This window comes from Pteropus medius, unplaced genomic scaffold (assembly GCF_902729225.1).
Source record: "Pteropus medius unplaced genomic scaffold, Ma_sr-lr_union100, whole genome shotgun sequence".
Classification (NCBI taxonomy): domain Eukaryota; kingdom Metazoa; phylum Chordata; class Mammalia; order Chiroptera; family Pteropodidae; genus Pteropus; species Pteropus medius.
The window spans coordinates 65,675-85,982 of NW_024356247.1; the positions used below are offsets into that span (position 1 = coordinate 65,675).

At 41.0% G+C, this 20,308-nt stretch overlaps 1 long non-coding RNA gene and 1 other non-coding gene across 4 annotated transcripts in view; one reads left to right on the plus strand and one right to left on the minus strand.

Annotated features, from left to right (window-relative positions):
• Positions 1-1,921: 1,921 nt before the first annotated feature.
• On the plus strand, positions 1,922-2,040 carry LOC120600593 (5S ribosomal RNA). Its single transcript, XR_005652238.1, has one exon. It is a non-coding gene; the product is annotated as a 5S ribosomal RNA (ribosomal RNA).
• Positions 2,041-4,240: 2,200 nt separating this feature from the next.
• LOC120600589 (uncharacterized) overlaps positions 4,241-20,308 on the minus strand; it is a 24,496-nt gene continuing 8,428 nt past the window's right edge. Inside the window, exons 1-6 of one of the 3 annotated variants that reach the window (XR_005652233.1) lie at positions 15,314-20,017; positions 13,763-13,852; positions 12,390-12,526; positions 11,541-11,749; positions 10,567-10,646; positions 4,241-9,709 (exon numbers count right to left, since the gene is read on the minus strand). This is a non-coding gene — a long non-coding RNA (uncharacterized LOC120600589). The other 2 variants (XR_005652235.1, XR_005652234.1) reach the window with 2 other exon arrangements.

Consider the following 20,308-nt stretch of genomic DNA (forward strand, 5'->3'; position numbering starts at 1 on the left):
GCGGGAAACCTCCGCTCTGGAGAGCACATCGAACATGGCAATCACGGACTCCATGCAAGCACTACGAGTATCAGCTCTGAGTAAGCACCGGGAGCATGTCTTTTGGCTGGGCGCTTTGTGCATGGCGAGCATCGGCTCTGAAGCGAGCCCCGGGAAAATCCGATCTCAGCGGAGCGGATTGCGCGCGGCGACCATTGTCTACGGGAAAGCGCTGTAAGCATCGGCGGTGCGCGAGCACCGGGAGCATCCAGTCGCGGGAAAGTTTTGTCTTTTGGCAAGCGCCCCGAAAATATGGCTCTGGGCAAAATCGGACAGCATCCACCTTTAAGCCTGGCGACCATTGTCTCCGGGCAAGCAGTGCAAGCATCTCGGCGGGGAGGAAGCGAGGGGAGCATCGGATCTCAGGGAGTGCGGCGCAGCATGGCGATACCCTGGAGAGACCCGAAGGAGACCGGCGCGGGCTGGTGAGTCGCGGGGAGTCGGGGCCTGGGGATGGAGATCCGTCTGCGAGCGGGGAGGAAAGCCGGCTTACATTCTCAGAGGAGAAGGAGGAGAGGAGGGAGAGAGTTCGAGTTTAGGCTTAGGATCTCCCAACAGGCCGCTGGGACAGAGACCGGGGCTCCTGGAACCCGTCGCTGCTGGCAAGGGCAGGAAAGGCCTCCGTGAGCCGTCTGGCCCCCGGCAGCCACGGCAGGCCGCAGCTCTGGGAGCCACTAGCCCGGGCGCAGGGAGGGAAGTGAGTGCGTGCACCTTTTGGGTTAAAGTGCACCTCTCAATTTGCTTAGATAGGATGTATTTCTCCCTGTCCTGTGCGTGTGCAGCCTCCGAGCAGCAGAGAGGGGATGGATTACAGGCAGAGCTGGGCACTTTCCTTACGGAAGGCGCTTTTTTTACTATGCATTTTCTGCTAGATTCTCAGCACAATGGCCGCTTGGGCAAAGCTGCCGGTGCGCTCGCTTGACCTTTCCGAAGGATAAGAGGAAGGAGCCCTCTGGTTGGGGATCCGCGCGTAAGCGGCTTAGATTCGCGCCATCCAGACCTCAGGTGTGCGCAGCCATTCTGCGGCGGTCAGCCTCGCTGGCGCCACCTTGCCAATGGCCCAGAGTTTGGCGGGCCTGGACACTAAAGCGTGCATGACTCCATTTTCTGGCATAGGGTCCTATGCGGATTTCTTTGTCTACTTTTTGGATGAATTAGTGCACGCCCGCGTGCCTTACAAGCTGTGCGGGGACTGTGGGATGTGTATGCAACAGCCCTCCTTCCCTCCCTCTCTGTCTCTAACGCCTCCTGGCACTTTTAGTCCCTGCTTATGACATGTTGAAGAATTAGAGGCTCATGTCTAGATAATGTACTTTCAGACATCAGCTACTAAAAAGGGTAAATACAGGCTCGAGACTTAATCTAAGGGCTGTTTTTACATCATCCAATGCACTCTCCTAGCAACGCATGGAAAGGGCAAGAGATAGAGGTGGCGAAATAAAGGGACACTGCAGTGTGTTTGAGACAATATTAGTCTGTCAGCGATATTCTTTTTCATTTTTTTTCTTTTTTTTGGAGGCAACAGCTTAGTGTGGGGAGGACAGCTAAAATCCATTTCTGTATCTTTTCCCTTCTTGTAGCTCAAGACTAACTGAATTCCGGGCTAAGACCCATTCTTTCCTGATTATTCAACCAGGCAAAGGGTGACAGTGACAAGATAGATTTCGAATAATTAGGTGGCACCCTTACAACTGCCTCATGGTTTTGCTACCTTGCTGTGGACTCAGGTTTCAACTCTCCTGCTATGTTCACATGCTAAATACCATGGGTTACTGTACCAGATGAGGTATACAGGATTTACTAGGCAGTCCCCTGCTATCTGCTTTGAGTTGAAATAAGATGTTATTCACATATAAACTGAGGTATTAAGAAAAAACTCCTTGTCTACAGCCATGCCACCCTGAACATGCCCTATCCCGTCTGATCTTGGAAGCTAAGCAGGGTCGGGCCTGGTTAGTACTTGGATGGGAGACCACCTAGGAAGACCGGTTGCTGTAGGCATTTAAAAAAAAAAAAACCTTTGAAATCCTGCCCTTGATAGGAAGTCTCACATACTTTCACAATTCTCTCACTTGAATAGAATCTGTCCCCTTGGAACCAAAGAGCTACAAACAGTAAAAATGGCAAGTTCTTCCCTACAGTTCCAAGACGACCACCTGCATAAAAATAGCCTTAGGATCATGGGCAAACTGTGGCTTCTCCAAGGCTTTCTGATTGATTCTTTAGAATCTATAATCTTGCTTTTATAATTATAATCCCTACCTTTGCAAATCCCTAAAACTATTTCTCCATAAGCGTATCGACATGAAGTAGTTTGCTGAGGGTTAGCTATGATTAGTGAGAGCTATTTCCAACTAAAAACTACTTATAACCCACTCTCCTGATAACAATGTAACCTTCATAAGAGGCTATATAGAGAATATATAGTGAGAAGAGATGTTTAGGAGTGAAGTGGCCTTAGATCTGGGTTCACCTCAGTAATGTTTACATGGTGACACTTGAGCATGTTCTATGGACTCAGGTGCCTCATCTATATATTGTATATTTATATACATAATTCTAGTTATGCTGAGGATTACATGGCTAACACTTTTCTGCACTGAAACAAAATAAAATCCAATTTAATTTAGAATGAATAAAACCACTACACTGCAGATGAGACTATTCGCATAGTAATAAAAGAGCAGTTTCATAAGCTTCAGCACTATTAAAAACTGTGCTCTGGGAGTGGGGTGAGGGCACAATAGCTTACAGCCATAAGGATCCAAGCTCTTCCTCTATTCTCATTATAATGCAGCTGGCCCAGAATCACTGCCTGTTTGAAAAATGCTGAAAGGAAAGGGAGAAGTAAGTTCGGGACATATATGTAATCAGTTCCAATCTTTAATACTCCTCTTCTGGGTATTTGTCTTCCAGATTTTTTTTTTCATTCTACCTGCAAATTCTCCTTTCTGATTTCCCCAAGGAAGTGGCAGATACTGCCTAAGCAGCTTCCTGCGAGTCTGTTTAAATTCAGCTTCTTCCCCACCCTTGGCATTCCCCTATATTGCTATGATCTGTCCTAATGCATCCAAATACTATCGAGCACTTTATTTTCTAAATATTCTTGCTGCCCTCTTAAAATGGTCACATCTGACCTTTCCTCACTAAACAGAAAACATGGCCCTTTTCCTCTACGTTATATAATGTGTGCACCCATCCATGATTGGCCCACAGCAGCTTAAGATTTTCTTCCAAAGGCAATACTTGCCAGTTTAATTGCCAACGAAAGAATAGAAACTCTTGCCTATATACACTGCACTGAGTCATATGCAGCAAAATCACCAACCTAACGTTTGGATATTTAATCACTCAGAATTCTAGGAACACCAATGATCCCTTCACCTACTGAGGGATTGGGGCTGTTAACTTCTTTAATTACAGTGATTTCCTCCTGAATACAGCCTACTTCTCACAAACTTAGAATTTTTTTTAATGCCCTATTCCTATCTTGCCCTCTCCTCAAAATTTTCGCTTCTCGCATTTTATTGGGTTCGTGCTTCTCAGTATTCCTGACCAAAGCAACTGAAGCTAGAAAGAAATGAGACCTCAACTCATTTACCCAAGCCGGGTGATTAAGGTAGTGAAAGGTGGTTAGGAAGGGACTGAGGTAAAACTAGAACTCATCACATCAAAATACAGTTTTCAAAACAGTACATTTTATTTGACATTACACAACATAATTTCTCTCAGCTGTGACAAGTACATGGCTTTACATTACTTTTTGGTGGTCACCCACACTGAGCAAGATTCTTAAATCTTCAAAACACTCAAGGATCAGAGATTTTGCATTTCATGTCACTTCATAAGTCAAAGTGTGTCTTCCATTTATTAGAGTAGTTCAGCATATATTTCCTTTGACGTGGAAGGGTAGAGACAAAGCCATTTCCTATAAAAACGGATTTGTTCACAACTTCATTTATGCCACAAAAATTAGGATTAGTTGACAATCATTAAACCAACAATGACCAGTTATTGGGATTGCATTAAACTAAAATAAGCAATCCCCAGGTTAGATCTGGAGGTAGTAATGCTCTTAAGACAAATCTAGAATGGGTTTGACCTTTTCTTTCACTCTTCCTCCTATCCCGCCCTCTGTGAGTGATTTAAAAATAGAAAAGGTCAAAGCCCAATGGGCCTAGGTTTAAAGGTTTGAGGTGGGTTTTTGGTATTTTTCTTTCAAATTTTTGCCAATTACTTCCAATTTTTATCAATCTTAAAATTTCGGCATGGTAAAAATTAAGCCATTTTCATTCTCTGACATTATTCTACTATAGCAAGACCTTTCTTGAGCAGGTTTTGATGCTGAGAAGATTTCTGAGGTGTAAGTTCAAAAGCTATTGCAGGAGATAAATCAGGTCCCCATTTCCTATTTCGCTATGTACTACCTGGGGGCTGTTCTTCAGAGATCTGTTTAAGTAGTACATGTCAGAATGTAAAATTAAAAATCGACAGGACTCGTAAGTGTGTTTCCAAACCAACTGTAGCTTCAGTGTATTTCCCAAGGCTGCCCAGCAGTGGTCACAGCTATTTTTCATGAGGGCCAAGAAAATAAAGTGTCTATTCTAAGAAAGGTTCCTGCAACTTAAGGAACAAGCTCAGTGGAAAACCCTGCTGATTGTAGTGGCCAGAGCAGTAGGAACTGAACTGCACAATGCTACTCGGGCACTAAGCCATGCCCCTAACCAGAAAACAACCTAAAGGAAAGTTGTATAGTTTCTCTAAGAAACGATTCATTTTTTTTTCATGCCTCTGGGGCCAACTAGGAACCTAAGAACCTAGCAAAGGACATTATACACAGCAGGCACTCAAATATACTTGTAGAATGAATGAATAAATTAAAAAATGAATGAACAGTAGTCTCTCTTATATTCTAGTCCCTAAGCAAGTTAAAAAGCAAATGTTTGTCAGTTAAGGTGTTTGTTTTTTTTGTTTTGTCTAGGAATTAGCATTGTCTTATTAGCATATTGTCTTAGCACATTGCCTTATAGGCACTTTAACTGTATCTCCAAGACAAAGTACCTTTTGTACTAGATCTCTTTAATTTAGAATCACCTTCTCCAATGTTTGTATGAATGAATACACAAAAAGCCCTCTCCATTCTTCTCAGTGTCTTAAAATCACAGCTGCTCGATGAAGTTCTTTCAACTAATGAGAAAACTGCAGTCACAATATTTGTTATTGCTCAAGTGACTTCCTGACTTTAAGCCAGGCCAATGAGCAAATACTTTTAAAACCTGCGGTTTCATGTAAATTCTCATCTTAAACCATTTAACTATAATAAAAGCAGCATCTTAAATTAACAAATTAAAGGACAAATGCTGACCCCTCTATCAGTCTTCTGGCTTCAAATTAGGTCAACGAGCAAGTGACGTTGGGACTATCTAGAAGTAAGGAAAATGTCTTCATTTTATATTGAAAGAACCATGCTTTTTTCCTATTTTTTTAATCTCCAAGGCAAGCAATAGGTTTTCTAGACCAGACCTACTAATTCATCTAGCATAGTACCTTCCAGAAAACAGGCACTCAAATATTTACCCAAAAATCAAACCTGTTTTCATAGCTTCAGCTATGATCTGTGATCTAAAGCCCTTTAGACTAGGCCCATTTCATTTCCCTTATGCTCAGGACCTAGAATGATCTAGTTCATGTAAAATATCCTCTGTTTATCAAATGAATTTGAAAGCAGACCTGAGCCATTTCTTTTTACTCCTTAAATGTCTCTAAGCCAGGCCAGGGTGGATCTAATTCACCTCCATCTTTAGGATTCAGTGTTTAAAAAATTGATGGAGAACTAGAAAACCTTGCTTTGTAAAAAACATTTCCCATCTCAGGCCAGGGAGCAAGTAGCCTTCTGGTCTGGATTGTATCTTTCCTACCTAGCTCAGCATTTAGCATACTGCCTTGCACAATTCTATTTCCCCCATGTTTTCATCATTAAATAAATTTAGCAGTATGTAAGCACCTTTTAGGCTGGATCTCACACCTATTACCTCATTTCCTCCTGTGAGCAACCCATGAGAATAAAATTTTTATATCCTAGGGTATGTGTAGTTCTGAGCCTCACAGAAAGTAAGCAGAAATCCTTCATTAAGCCAACAGTTAATTCTTTCTGTCTATATAGAACAGTAGGCTTGGTAAATTTACAGACAGATCTCTGCTGCAGGTTTAATAATAATGATAATGAATTTTTGCATAACCAGTTGCTATCTCTGAGGAAAGGAGAGAGCAAATTATTATCCAGTCTTGTATTCATCATACACTTAATCTTTTCCATATTATATTTACAGTGTTCAATAGTTAATAATCCATTCCCAAGTTTTTTCCATCTTTCTTTCATACTATAACTGAGATACAATGTTATAAGCCTAGTACTGGGCACCAATGAGAAAAGCAATAATTATCATTCATATGGTGCTTTATAGTTCACGAGATGCTAACATATGTATTGCATTATTCTCAGCTGTAGGCATAACGAAATGATAAATGTGTGTATCTCTTTAGTGTCTATAGCACCGAGTTCACACAGTAAGCAACTAATATTAATTCATCGGTTTATTCGATAAGTATTGAAACCCTCAATTTATATAACGGTTTATACTGCCTTCCCCATAGTGGGTCAAGCACACAAGGAGAAATTTTTTAGACAATGCCATCTCACAGAGTTTTATTCACACAGAAAACACCTCGTTTTATATTTATATAGCACTTTATAGTTTAGAAATCTCAATCTCACTCATTACATTTTTTTACCTGAGAAAATATACTGGTAATGTTTTAAAATCACCAGTAAAGTCTTGATTGAATAAAATAAGCAATAGCTAATTTTTTTACATCTGAATACTGAATAATATAGAATATAAACCTCCCTCTTATTAATTGGGAGTATTATCTTAGATTTCATAGTGCCCAAAACAATAGCTGGCACATAAAAGGCACTTAGTATTCATTCATTCGTTCATTTATTCATTCCTAGACATAAAGCCCATTGGCATTTATTTAGTGCTTTAGTTTACAAAGCACTTTAAAATGCACTTCCTATCTTGAAATTTTTAATTCTAAATTGAGAACATCTTTTTTCATTTGCCATCCATAGTGCCTAGCATGTTATCTGGCACATTATAAGTCATCACAATAGCTTAATCCTTTGTGTTTGCTGTATATTTTTATAGTTTAAAAGCAGTTCCCATATGTTCTCTGCTACCTGGAACACTATATTTTTACTCAAAATCGCTATAGCAGCAGAAACACAATGGCTACAAATATATGAATTATTCATTTGTCAATCATTTAGTTCCGAATATCTGCATAATGTTACATACTCTTGACAAAGCACTTTATTCATGCTTCTTTTAACATTCGTATCCACAGTTCCTAGACAGGAGACTGTATAGAATATGTAATCAATATTCACTTATCAACTCTGAAACTTGTAAGTCTTTAAGCACTTTCATAGTTTACAAAGCATATTCACACATTTTAATGCAGGTCACTTGGATGTGATCGTAAATAATCATTGCATCCTTAGTGCCTAGCCAAAGGACAGGTACACACAAGAAATTAATATTATTCAGCACAGTCCCTGGCATGTACATCAGGGGTAACTATGGCTTGCAGACCAAATCCACTTGGTTCATAAGCTAAGAGCAGTTCTTAATTTTTAAAGGGTTGTAAAAAAAATGTAACAGAGACTATATGGCCTGTAAAGCCTAAAATATTTACTATCTGCCCCTTTACAGAAAGGGTGTGATGACCCCTGATTTACATAATACTTCACAGCTGACAGTGCACTTTCAAATATTAGTTGTGCATGGCTGCCAATACACTATTAATGAGAATACCTTGCTTTCATATGTATTCTCGATCATTTAAATTATCTTTCCTCATGGTAAATGGGAAAAAATCAAGAGAGGATTAAACCTGCTGAATATTCTCAAGTTCTCTCATCTTTAAGTGTAGAGGTGGGTATTAAACCCAAGGACAAGCTTGGTTCAGTCTACCAAGTTACTCGGCCACTACTATGAGCAGGGAGTTCAGGCTGTCTCTTTGAAGCCGCACTCTGTCCCAGGGTCAGTCATCTTTTGTAACCATCGCTAGGAGTCCCAAGCCTCAGAAATCTTGCTCACGAAAGCTCAAAGGAGTAAGGTGTTGCCTGCTGCTACTTCTCAGCAGGCTGGCACATCTGCGTATTTCTTGTCTAATTCTTCTCATTGGCCTGGAGCAACTCTCGACAAATGGATCAGAACTGTGATAAAAATGGCTTACATTGGCCCAGGCACACTACTGCTAATTTAAAGATATGTCCCTTTAAAGTAATAACATCATAAAGGACATCTCAAAGGAAGTGGGCTTAAATGGAGATATGAGAACTGGAAAGGGAGAATCGAAAATGTCCAAGAGTAGGGAGAACAGTAGTAGAAAAGAACTGAGGATTCTCATCTTGGGATTTCTTCTGCTCTTAGGGCTTCTAGCCTTCCTGGATTTTGGGTCATAGGACACCGGTTTCCCCGACCTGATTTAGTCTTAATATATCTGTCTTTCTTGAGCCTTCCAGTCCACGTAGAGAGGCTTGACTCCTGGGTCTTTATGTGTGTTTGAGGCCTCCCATCCTTGAGTCTTAGGTCTTCAAGCTAAGGCTTTTTATCTCACGCCTTCCATGGGTACCTGCTCTTAGCATGCCATCCTGTGTCTTCAGCCCTCCGTCTAACTCCAGACATGAGCCATTCGACTCAGTCAACTTCTGTACATCATGGCTCTTGGGACTTCTGATGGTCTCAGGCCTGAAGTGTCCATCTATTTTGGCACACAGGTTTTCCATTTTAGTCCTCAAGTCTCAAGTTTCAAACCATCTGTCCTCTACTTTGGGCCTTCTATCCGTTATGGGTCTTCCACCTTCTGTCCATCTTAGGTCTTGGGTTTTACTTCGGCCTGGACACTTGGGCCTTCTATTAGTCTTGGATTATCTCACAGCATAGCCTGGCATAAAGAACAGCTGTGCAATGCTCATTTCGATAGCTGGTGCACAAAAAATATGCAAGGAGAGAAGATAGCAGGAAATCTAGACGAGAAGACACAGACTCATGAAGAGGCTGAACAACCCAAAGGTGAGTAGAAGGGAAAGAGCAGAGAAGAGACAAGAGAACACAGAGAGGAATAACGAAATGGAAAATCACAAAGAACAAAGAGACACTGAGGCACACAGAGCAGGAAAAAAGACAGAAAATGGCCCAAGAGAGGCAGAAAGGACATGGAAGAAAGAGAAAGGCAAGATATAGAAACAGCAGAAGGGAGGCCAGAAACAGAAAACGTTGAAATGTCAATCCAATCAGAGTTCACAAAGAGGAAAAAAAGAGAGGCAGAACAAGAAATAAGCAAAAGCACATAGCGTGTGACTCAGAGACACAAACGGAAGAGCAGTGAAAGAACAGCCAGATCTAGGAGAGCAAAGACGATCAGTAACACAATGAAGTAGAGAGAGACATCTAAGACAAGACACAGCCCACTCTTATAAAGAAAAAAGAAAATGAGACAAAGATACATAGAGAAGAAACTAGCAGGAGAATCATAGAAATGGGTTAGACACACTTCAGAGAACAAACACCAAAGACATTCAAGAAGGAAATACACACTTCTGAGTGAAAGATTAGCCAAGGTAGACGTTCAGAGGAGGAGGGTAAGAAGTAGAAGAGACAAGATGCAGTGAGGGGCACCATCGAGAATGAGAAGATAGCAAAAGAAAACCAAAAAGTGCATTAGTAACTGTAATAAGCTATTATCAGTACCAATACTACTTATATTACTATCAGTAATAACAGTGACAACACTCACCGCCAGCAGCACAGATGCTCTTCCGCTTACAAACTTTTACCTTAGCAATTTCACATCATCATCTTTCCCCTTTAGAAAATTGACTTGATTTTCACTCCCTTCACAATTGTTATATTGGATTTCCTTTAACACTAAATCTTAACTGCAGACAGATTCTCTCACAAGAGATAAGAAAGGGCCACCCTTTCAGCAAAAAAAACCAAAGACTTTCATTTTAGAATTCTAGGCGTTGAGGCCTCTAAGAGTGGCAAAGAATCTGTGTGGTAAAGATAAAGAACAGACAAGGTAAGACCGAGTTACCTGTGACACAACTGGCAGTAGTGTCTTTGACTCGGTAACCTGGCACAGCTCATTTTATTGCACTTGGCTTTCCTGAGCCTCACAGATGTTATGAATATTACAAATCAAAGGCAAGACCCTCCAGCAGCAAAGAGATTACAACTCACTTTATTACAATACTCGCTTTATTGCCGTGTTCTGGAACCAACCCCACAGTATCTGTCAGGTCTGCCTGGACGGGTTACTAGCCGATCATCCTCCCATCTCACACTGAGGCTCTCCCTCCATGTTAATCCACCACATCGCATCTCACAAAAACCTCCAACAAACAGCTACGAGCTCTAAAGTGATCCTCGTGGGATTACACCACCACCAACTTACTTCATTCTGCTCTTCTAAAATGCTAGTGTGCCAGGCATGTTGATCTTCCTTTGATGTGTTCAAATTTCTTGCTCTTTGTACTGTTTTGGGGAAAGATAATGATTTTAGTAGCTATGAGGGGAACAATCAGGAGCTACCAAAAAAAAAAAAAAAAAATGAGACAGAAACTACATAAATGCCATAAAGAAGTAGTAACTGAATACTTAACTTCCCAGAATTCTGGGAAGATTCAAATTAATGTGTTACAGATACTATCTCTACAGAGCTTCGAAATGTATAAAGTTGAAGCTTTTAGGTCCTTAGAGGTCAAAGTAGTACAACTTCCTCATTCAGCACAACAGGAAACAATGGCATAAATAGGAAAATGGCTTGCCCCATAATATCCAGTGAGCCACTGCAACCACCACCATTCATCATAGCTCTATTTTTTTAGTTGAACACTAATCTGTACAGTCAGGACTTACTACACTGAACGGTCACCTCCATCTCCCAACCTGCAGCCCCTCATTCAGCCTCTCATCACTGACCTAGAGTATGCAGGGTCTCGCTTCTTTAGATCTCCCTGACGATAGATAACTTTGTGCCATTTCTGGTCAGGTTCCTGTTTGCAGTCGTGAGGAACTCTTATGTATCTTCTCAAATTGTTTTGTGTTTTATCCCAAGGATACCCCTAAAGTATGCAAACGATTTGCAAAGTTCTCCAACAGGGCCTCAAGGGAGACTCTGAGGACCAGAGGGTCCAGAATGATCTGCCTATGACCAGTGTCACAGATATGGCAGTTATTGCCCATATTCTCCTAAAAGAACAATGTAGTTATCAGCATCTACCACAAACTATAGTCCCACCCTAAGCAGAGACAGTTGATAATGATGAAAACAATCTCAGTGGAAAACTTAAGTGCAATGTATACTGGAAAACAAGATCAAAATTAGAGACAGTACCCTTATTATGCTTTTAGGGACAGCCTACCCACCTGTGATGTTTGCAGGCTGCCTTGAGACTTGACCTTCCTATCTGGGCCCAGGAAAGAATCTTGGCAGAACTTCTTGGCTTAGGGTTGTTGCCCAGTGGTAGTGAGCTTTTCCCTTGGAGGATCCTCATGCCCCATCTCCACCTAGGGATCGTCAAAGGGAACGGGTCACTAACACTGTAAAGCAACAAGCCTCTTCTTTTGAGGAAGATCTGTAGAAGAGAGAAAAGAAAAATAAATTACTAAAATGCAGTATACTGGGAAAGTCTGTCCCATTGAGCAAGTAGTAGTAAAATTTAACTTTGGATCTATATTCTAGCTACCAGCCTAGAAACGTGCAAATTATTTTATTCATTTCAGCTCTATTCCTTGAACTTCCCCTCATCTCCAAGAGCAATTGAGGCCTGGATAATTAGCAAAATTCCCACACTGTGCTTTATTCTACAGTCTCCTCTATTGTGTGGATTATTAATGTTCTTGCGTTTTCATTGTAAAGTATAGTGGAGGGGGGTCAAGAAATCAAGGCGTTGAAAATAACAGAAGGAAAAGCTAAAGTTTGCTCAACCAAGAGCTGTCAAGCCACTTAGAAAAGCTCCAGTATGATCTGGTTCTATGAGTTCTGTAAAAGCACTATTTTAAGAACTGAGCGATCTACCTGAAAGTTCCTCTCTCTCACCTAGATTTGTAGCAACCCCCTCTTTTAATTTGTATATTAAGTGATGAGATGCTCGAACTCTGCCAATGTAGACAGAATTATTTTCTACTCAATCCACGTGGTACATATCTTGAACAGCAGGAAGTTAAAGACAAAGACAGACAATCCCCCCAACCCAAGTGAGCTCCCCTAACTACCTTTTCATCCTGGTGGCCTGCAAGCTGTCCTCTTAGAGTAGTGGGAGCTTCTCCAGATTCTCAAAAGGAAAGATCTGCTGAGTGTGGAGCTTCTTAGAGTTGCTTGCTGTCCTCAGGTCTCACATTCTCAGAATATCCTTGTGAAGAAAGACAGGGCTCAGTAGGAGAGGATATCACACTACACAGAAAACCTCAACAACAACAAAGTAGGAAGCATTAACCTGAATCATTAGATGCAGGTTTGTCCTCTCTCTTCTCTAGCCTGTATGGTCTCCGTAAGGTCCTGTAATGGCGAGCACTGGCAATCTCACAGAAGGTCAGGCAAGTGTAAAAATAGAACTAAATGAAAATATGGGTCAAACCAATAGCCAACCTTAATGGATGACTAAATTCGTGGCCTAAAGGTCACGCTGCTCCTGCTGAAAATACTTCAAGATGCAAGGTAGCAGAGCAATTGCTATTACTGCTTGCAAGTACAATGGCCTTGAGCGTTTTTAATAATCGGCAAGCTGCCTTTACTCTAAGATAGAAGGTCTCAGCCAGGTTTCCAGTCTTGGAAGCACTTTGCATGGTATGGTATGGTGTGGAAAGAACCAGATATGGCTTCCAGATTCCTGATCATGAATTACCATATTATCTATAAGGACCTTTATGTTACTCTCTAACAAATTCTAACACTTACTCAACTCTATTCTCTAGATAAAACATCCAGTAAAGCTAAGCTGGTATTCTATGATGTTCTCAATATAAGCAGAACAGGCTTCAAAAATCTCTTCGTAACATCCTTACCAATCCTTGTTTAACCTAAGATTAGATACTTCATCCCCAAATACAAACTTTTAGTTAAACATGGCAGTCCACACATATATATACATATATTTGCTGTGATCCCTCCTGAAACCATATTAATGATGGTAAACGGATACTCTATGTGCAAGCAAATTTGCTCATAGAATTTTTAAATCCATTTATACAATGCCTAGTTAGGGTACCTAAAAGAAAATAACTTTTGAGCTACTCTGAACCATATTTACCGAGTATGGCTGCTTTAGCATCAAAGCCCTCTAATTTCTTTGTTATGATAGCGATGACATACACAAGGAGCATTCTCTTTCCCTTTTTATGGTACTCATCAAGTTGCCCAACACCATAATGATTTGTTCATTTCTGCATTCTCCATGATAGCAGATTCTTTGACAAGAATCATGTCTTCGGCATTACTGTTTACTCCAGTACCTGGCCCAATAACTATCTGTTGAGATACCACAAGTCATCTCAATTTCAAAGATGCCCACATTTCCACAGTATGCCTTTTTACATCTGCTAGAGATTTTATTTCAAGCGATGAATTGAAATACAACTCCAAGATTCACCTTCGGATGCTGTCTAGTGCAGGCTTCAATCCACCTAAAATTGATCCATCCTTCCTGAGTATGGTTACAGAACCGGCTCAGAATTCATTCCTTTAAAACAAATTCCAATGAATAGTTATAGTTGGATGTTAATATTGAATGACAAAATTTGATTAGTAGCAATAAAAGATTTCATAAACACAGACCAGTGTTTCTCAAATTGGGGTGATAAGAACCCTGGAGGTTTGTGGATATATTCTCATGGATCTCCAAGTCCTACATAAATTATATAAAACATTATATATTTTTGACAAAGATATATCGCAATTGGGAAACACATTTGCATTTCAAATAACTTTCTTTAGTCAGTGTTCCTCAAAACACATGTTCTTTAGGATTTCGAAGAATTTTGTTCCTGTGAAAGGCGTTTCATCCTGAAAAATTACTTCGGTTTAGAAACAACTGCAAAGACCACCTTTTCAAGAACACTCAGGACCATTTGTCAGTCAGACAAATAATGTCTTTAGGTATTTGGAGAGCGGGGACAGGACAAGCTGTGAGGAAATATGGATAAAAATTAAAACGGGCAGTAAGGGAAGTCCAGCTTCTTCTTGCTCCTGCTAGTATGCATGGATGTACACAAAAAAATGTTTCAAATTTCACGTTAATATTTTTCACCTGGACATTTGTGTTTGTTTTATATCAGGGAAGCTAAGCTTTTTAGCTTACCAGGGTACCTATTGATAGAGGTGAAGGGAAAGAGGGTATATCGACTTCATCATAAAGTAGGCGAGGTCATAGTTTGCTTATAAAACGTACTTCTCCATTGCCCTCTTCCCAAACAGGTTCCACAGATATCTCAGACTAGAAGGGCATCATTACTACTCTTATCTGTTCTTGGGCAGAGATAGAATGAAAAGGTACAAAGAGCCAACATATCAGATTTATATCCCCAATACCTAAATCTTGAAACCCTCAAACTTATAATGAGATTTAACAATCAACAATTTGCCAGCCACGGAATATAACCAAACACAGTGGCTAGGCCTGATCTCTTTGATTTTGAAACCTAATGATATTAAAAATAAACCAAATGGACTGCCCAGATGGCTGCAGTATTAATCATACATTGTGCCAATGAGAAAAAGTAAACCCACCTCCTTTAAGTTAAGCCTATGAACTTCAAATCCTGGTGCGCTCCCTTTTTAAAAGTCCAAAACTTATAATTCATACAAGACAGCACTTCATTATCATTTCCTAGTTATTTCAAGTATGCTTATATTAGCTCAACAATACAACCATCTAGGGGATGAGATCATACACAGGACTGTAAAATTTCTACCCCTCAGTTACGTGTAACCTAGCATAGGGCCAGGTACACAATATTAATTCTATAATTCTGTTGGTTAACTCATATGGTGATAATACACACAAACACACTCATAAATTGCAAATGCGGAAAGAATGGGGAAGGAGACTTTCAGGACCCTCTGACTTTTCTATGGGTAGCACCAAAGAGAAAGAAATTAAAACAGGGAAAAGATTACTTAATAACTACAAAGTAGTACTTACAGTATTCTAAAGAGCCAGAGACTCTTCTTACAGCTGTCCAAGGAGCTAGTAGTGCACACTGCACCCTGAGCTGGGCCGACCTTTTGACATCCTTCTCACAGGAATAGTATCCTTTTTCAGTGATTATAAGGAACTGCTGTTATGATGATTAGTTATTTGCTTCAGCAGTTCCGTATTAAATACTTCTCTGCCACCAAACACCCTGTACACTAGAGGCTAGGCTAATATTCATTTTTACCAAGCAGTTATCTCACTGTTGAAATTTATGTCCAGAAGAATGATTAGATCTTGGCTTATTTTTCTTTTGCTATAAAACAGGGAAACAGGTCCCATCATTTCTAAGTCCTCACTTCACTGTGTTGCTTAAGGCTACTTTAAATTAGCACAATTAAAGAGGGCATATTTTATGTAATAGAGTAATCAAATAAGGTGATCTACAGTATATGTTCTCTCATTTCATCTTTTTATAGTAATCTTCTTGAAATAAGAAGGGGCCAGTTGGTGCTCCAGATGAAGAAATTTAAGGATTAGAAAGTGTAGGTAGTTTTTCTAAAAGTGAATGGTAGTAAAGTCCAAAGATACTTGTCTTAGGAGCTCCATTCTAGAATTCTTTTGGTATAGCAAGAGTCCCAGTGGTCTATCCACAGACTCACCACCCTTAGTAAAATGAGAGACACTGGTCATCAGGTACATGGTATAAATGGATCTTTAAAGTTCAAAAATTTAATGACCAGGTTATTCAATTCCAGCTGTAATCCAGATGTCTTTCTTAAGAAACAAGAAATTCACGGGAACTCTTTGATTGTATCCTGGCAATTGATACTGTAGAATAGCATTCTTAGCCAGGCAATCTGCTCTGGAAGGAAGAATGCAGAGACGGTGTTAATCTTCCTTCCCGGGAAGACAATTTTCATCTGATAAAATAAAGAGTGGCAGTCCAGGACCCTGGGCCTGACTTGCCTTGAACATTTTGCCCAGTAAAGCAGTAACAGCAGTGGGCAGGGATAGGGCAGTCATTGGAATTGGGATAATTAACAAATACAGGAAAAGGAGTGAAGGTCCATCCACCTAGTTCAGGCCTGCTTTTGGTAGTCAACACTGCACAAACGCAACATCAAAGTGGCAGGGAGATCTTGGGATGATGGGCTGAAAAATGGGACAATCAGTACTGTGTTAATTAACAACACAGAAAGGGCTTTAGGTAGTCAGCATTACTCAGAAGCAATGCAAAGAAATAAGTGCAGGGGTCCATGTCGGATGGGCGGGACCAAGGAAAGTGTAATACAAAGTGGGTAAACCACTGACATCTGGGATTGTTAACATTTAGGTCCAAGAGAAAGGGCCTTGCCCAGTCAACATTCCCCACCAACAATGCAAAAGGTGCAGGACAGGGGCGGGAAGGAGGAGGAAGCAGAATCTCATCTATTGACTGGATACATGGACATCTGAAATTATGATTATTAATAGTCCATAAAGAGGGTCCAAGGGCAGGCAAGGGTAGGGAGAGAGAAGTTAAGGGTAAGGACTATTTGCAATTTTATACCCTGGAGCAATGCAAAAGGAGTGGGAGTATGCGTTGCCGTTTGAGGGACAAGCTCGGGATATACTGCAATGTTTATACTTTATTATGCCATAGAAAATTGGGGCTGGGAGTACTTGCCTAACAAGGCCCGGGAGGAGAAACCCATTGCTAATTGCCATTGTGCCATTAACATTCCCAGAGTTTTGTGTGGACAGCTGCCCCTGCAGGAATGCAAAGGGACTGTAAGGGAATGGTATCCTACTCTAGCATAAGGTGGCATAGATAATTGCAGATATTCACATTAATGGTCCTAGAACATGGCCTTACTCAGTACCTTGATGTATACAAAGAGGGTACAGGCATCGTGTCTAGTAATCAGTACTTTGGATCATTGTTGCTGGTATGTGTAGCCGTCTGAGTGCTGAGGTCATAATGATTAGCACCACTCGGCAGTCAGTCAAAGGCAGTGGTAGGGGCAGAAAGCATCCTTTCCTATTGCTCGGTCCACAGACAAAATTCTGCACATTAATAATCTCGAGAAAAGAGCCCATTCATGGTTAACATGCCCCGAATTCAAAAGCGGGTATGAGGAGATGCACTCCTACTCCAATGGAAGAGATGGACAATTGCAGTTATGCACATTGAAGTCCAAAAGAAAGGGCTTTACTTGAATAGCATCTCCTTGCTCTAAAGCAAGGAGGGTACAGTGGTTCTGGTATAGAATATGCTTAGAAAATTGCATTTGTGCACATGAAATTTCCAAGTGAAATGGTCTTGAGTAGTGGGCACTGCTGCTCAAAATGCCAAGGAAATAGCTGAGGTCCCTATCTAGTGCACAGAACGGGAGAAAATGCAATTGCAGATTTAACAGCCCAAAAAGAGGGCTTTCGCTGATAAGCACGCTCTGCTGTACTGCACAGGGAAACTGAGGGGTAGGACCTTAGTCCACTGATGAAGACAACAGACAGTTTCACCAGTCCACTAGAAGGGGCACTGGGGAAAAACGGTATCTCCTGCAGTAGTGCAAAGGAGGTACAATAGTCCTGAAAACGATGAGGTTGTGGAAATTGCAATTCTGCACATTGTCAAAATGTAAAGGTCTTAGCAGTGGGCATCGGGTACTGGAAGGCATGGTGGGGGCACTGTCCTTGCCTAGTGCACAAGAACCCAGATAAATGCAATTGTGCACATTACTAAGCCAAGAAAAGGAGATTTAGGGGTCAGCAACCCTGGTATACTACAAACTGAGCAATAGGGTAGGATGAACTAAGTTGAAATTCTGTACCTTAATGTCCAAGGGCCATGGTGTAGTCAATTAAAGTCATGTACCTTGGATAAATATAAAGATCTTAAAGTAGCTGACACTCCTTGCTAAAAGGTTAAAGTAGTGAAGAGAGGGATGTCCTTAAATAACGTACCGGAACATGGACAAATGCATTTATACGCAATAACGAGCCATGGAAAGAGGCCGTTGTGCTCAGTACCCCTACTGTACTGATCGGAATGTGGGTCTGAGAGGGGTGATTCTTATTCAAATGGGATGAGCCATGTGCAATTACGTACATTGATATCCCAGGTGTATGGCTGTACTGAATTACAGTTGTGCGCCTTGACTATCCAAGTGTAACAGTCTTGTGCAGGGGAGTAGCGAGATGTATCCTTGTCTGGTGCACAGAAACACAAATGCAATCCCACATCTTAACAGGCCAAGAAATGGGACCTTAAGGGTCCGAATCCCTGCGGTACTTCAAAGGGAGTGTGAAGGGGAAAGAAGTATTCTAATGTAATTATTATGCATAATAACGCTTTGAGAAAGAGGCCTTAAGTGGACAATACCCCATAAAGTAAAGCAAACAGGGTGTGAAGAGTCCGGAACCCAAGTTAACTCAAAGGACCTTGAACAACTAATTAAACATGTCCACAGTCCCAAGAGAAGGGCTTTAAGGTCATAACTTCTGCTTCCATAAGTGTACGAGTCCTGATCTAAAAGGCTCAGTTATGGATAACCGAAGAGTGTGTACAAGACAACTAAAACTGTGCACATTAACTGCATTAGTGCGTAAGGTGTTAATAGTAGTCACCTCTTGCTAGAATGTAAATATGATGGGGAAGGTCTTTACCTGATGTACAAGTACAGGAGCAAATGTAAATATGCACTTTAACAGTCCAGGAGAATGATTTCGCCTAGTCAGAAGCCCCTGTAATAATGTAACTGGGGCAAAGAAATAGGATATTTCTCTAACATAAGGGAGCATGGATTACTGTAACTATGAACAAAGGAGCCATAGTTGGTCAGCACCCCTGATGTAACAGGTATGATGCAGTTGATCTTAGTACAATTTTCTACATTAACTACCCAAAGTAAAGACTTATCAGGGTATTATTTATCAGGAGAGAATATAGAATATAGAAAGGATGAATATTAGGTTAAAGTGAGGGACCATAAACATTGGAATTCTACACAAAATTAGTCCCAAAAAAAGGCAACGTAAGTAATTAATATGCCTTCTTGCAAAAAGAAGAGAGTATAGGGGTCTTAAATGAAGACACTGTGGTCAATTACCATAATTCAATTTTTTCCAGTACAAAAGTCCTTACAAAAGGCATCCACTGCTGAATATAAGGACAGTGAGTGAGATATCTATCTACTGCAGAGGAAGGACAAAACATTGCATATTAACAGCACAAAAAAAGAAGACTTGGTATTCACACTTTCTTCACTAATGCTAACAGGTGTGAGAGGTTGGGTTCTACCTTCACAATCCCAAGTACCCCGTGTTGTAATGAAAAGTGTATTGGATGGGATGTGTCCTCCAAGTACAAAGGACTGACCTGGCAACAAGCCCCTTAGAGTCCTCAGTTCTCTTTGTTCACTATGAGGCAATGTGGTGAGTACCAGGGATAGAGACTATGCATAAATGGGAGTGAACCGCATTTAAGCCCCTTACAGTCCTCAGCTCCCTCTGGAACAACGAGGTCAGTGGGGTGGGCAGACTATAGAAAAACTGGACTGTACAGCATTTAAGCCTCTTACCAGCCATCAGTTCGCTCTGCGACAATGTGATGAGTGGGTGAGTAGGGACCTCAGATAAACGGGACTGTATGGCATTTAAGCCCCTTAAAAGCCCGCAGTTCGCTTTGCGACATGTGGTAAGTGACTAGTGGGAACCCTAGATAAATGGACTGTATACATTTAAGCCCTTTACACTTTCGTAGCTCCTCTGGGAAATAAGGAGGTCAGTGGGGTGGGCGGACTATAGAAAAACGGGACCGTATGGCATTTAAACCCCTTACAATCCTCAGCTCCCTCTGCGACAATGTGGTGAGTGGGAGGGTTGAGACCTCTGGTAAACAAGACTGTATGGCATTTAAGCCCCTTAACAGTCCACAGATCGCTTTGCGACGTGTAGTAAGTGAGTAGTGGGGACCCTAAATAAATAGGACTGTATAGCATTTGAGCCCCTTACAGTCCT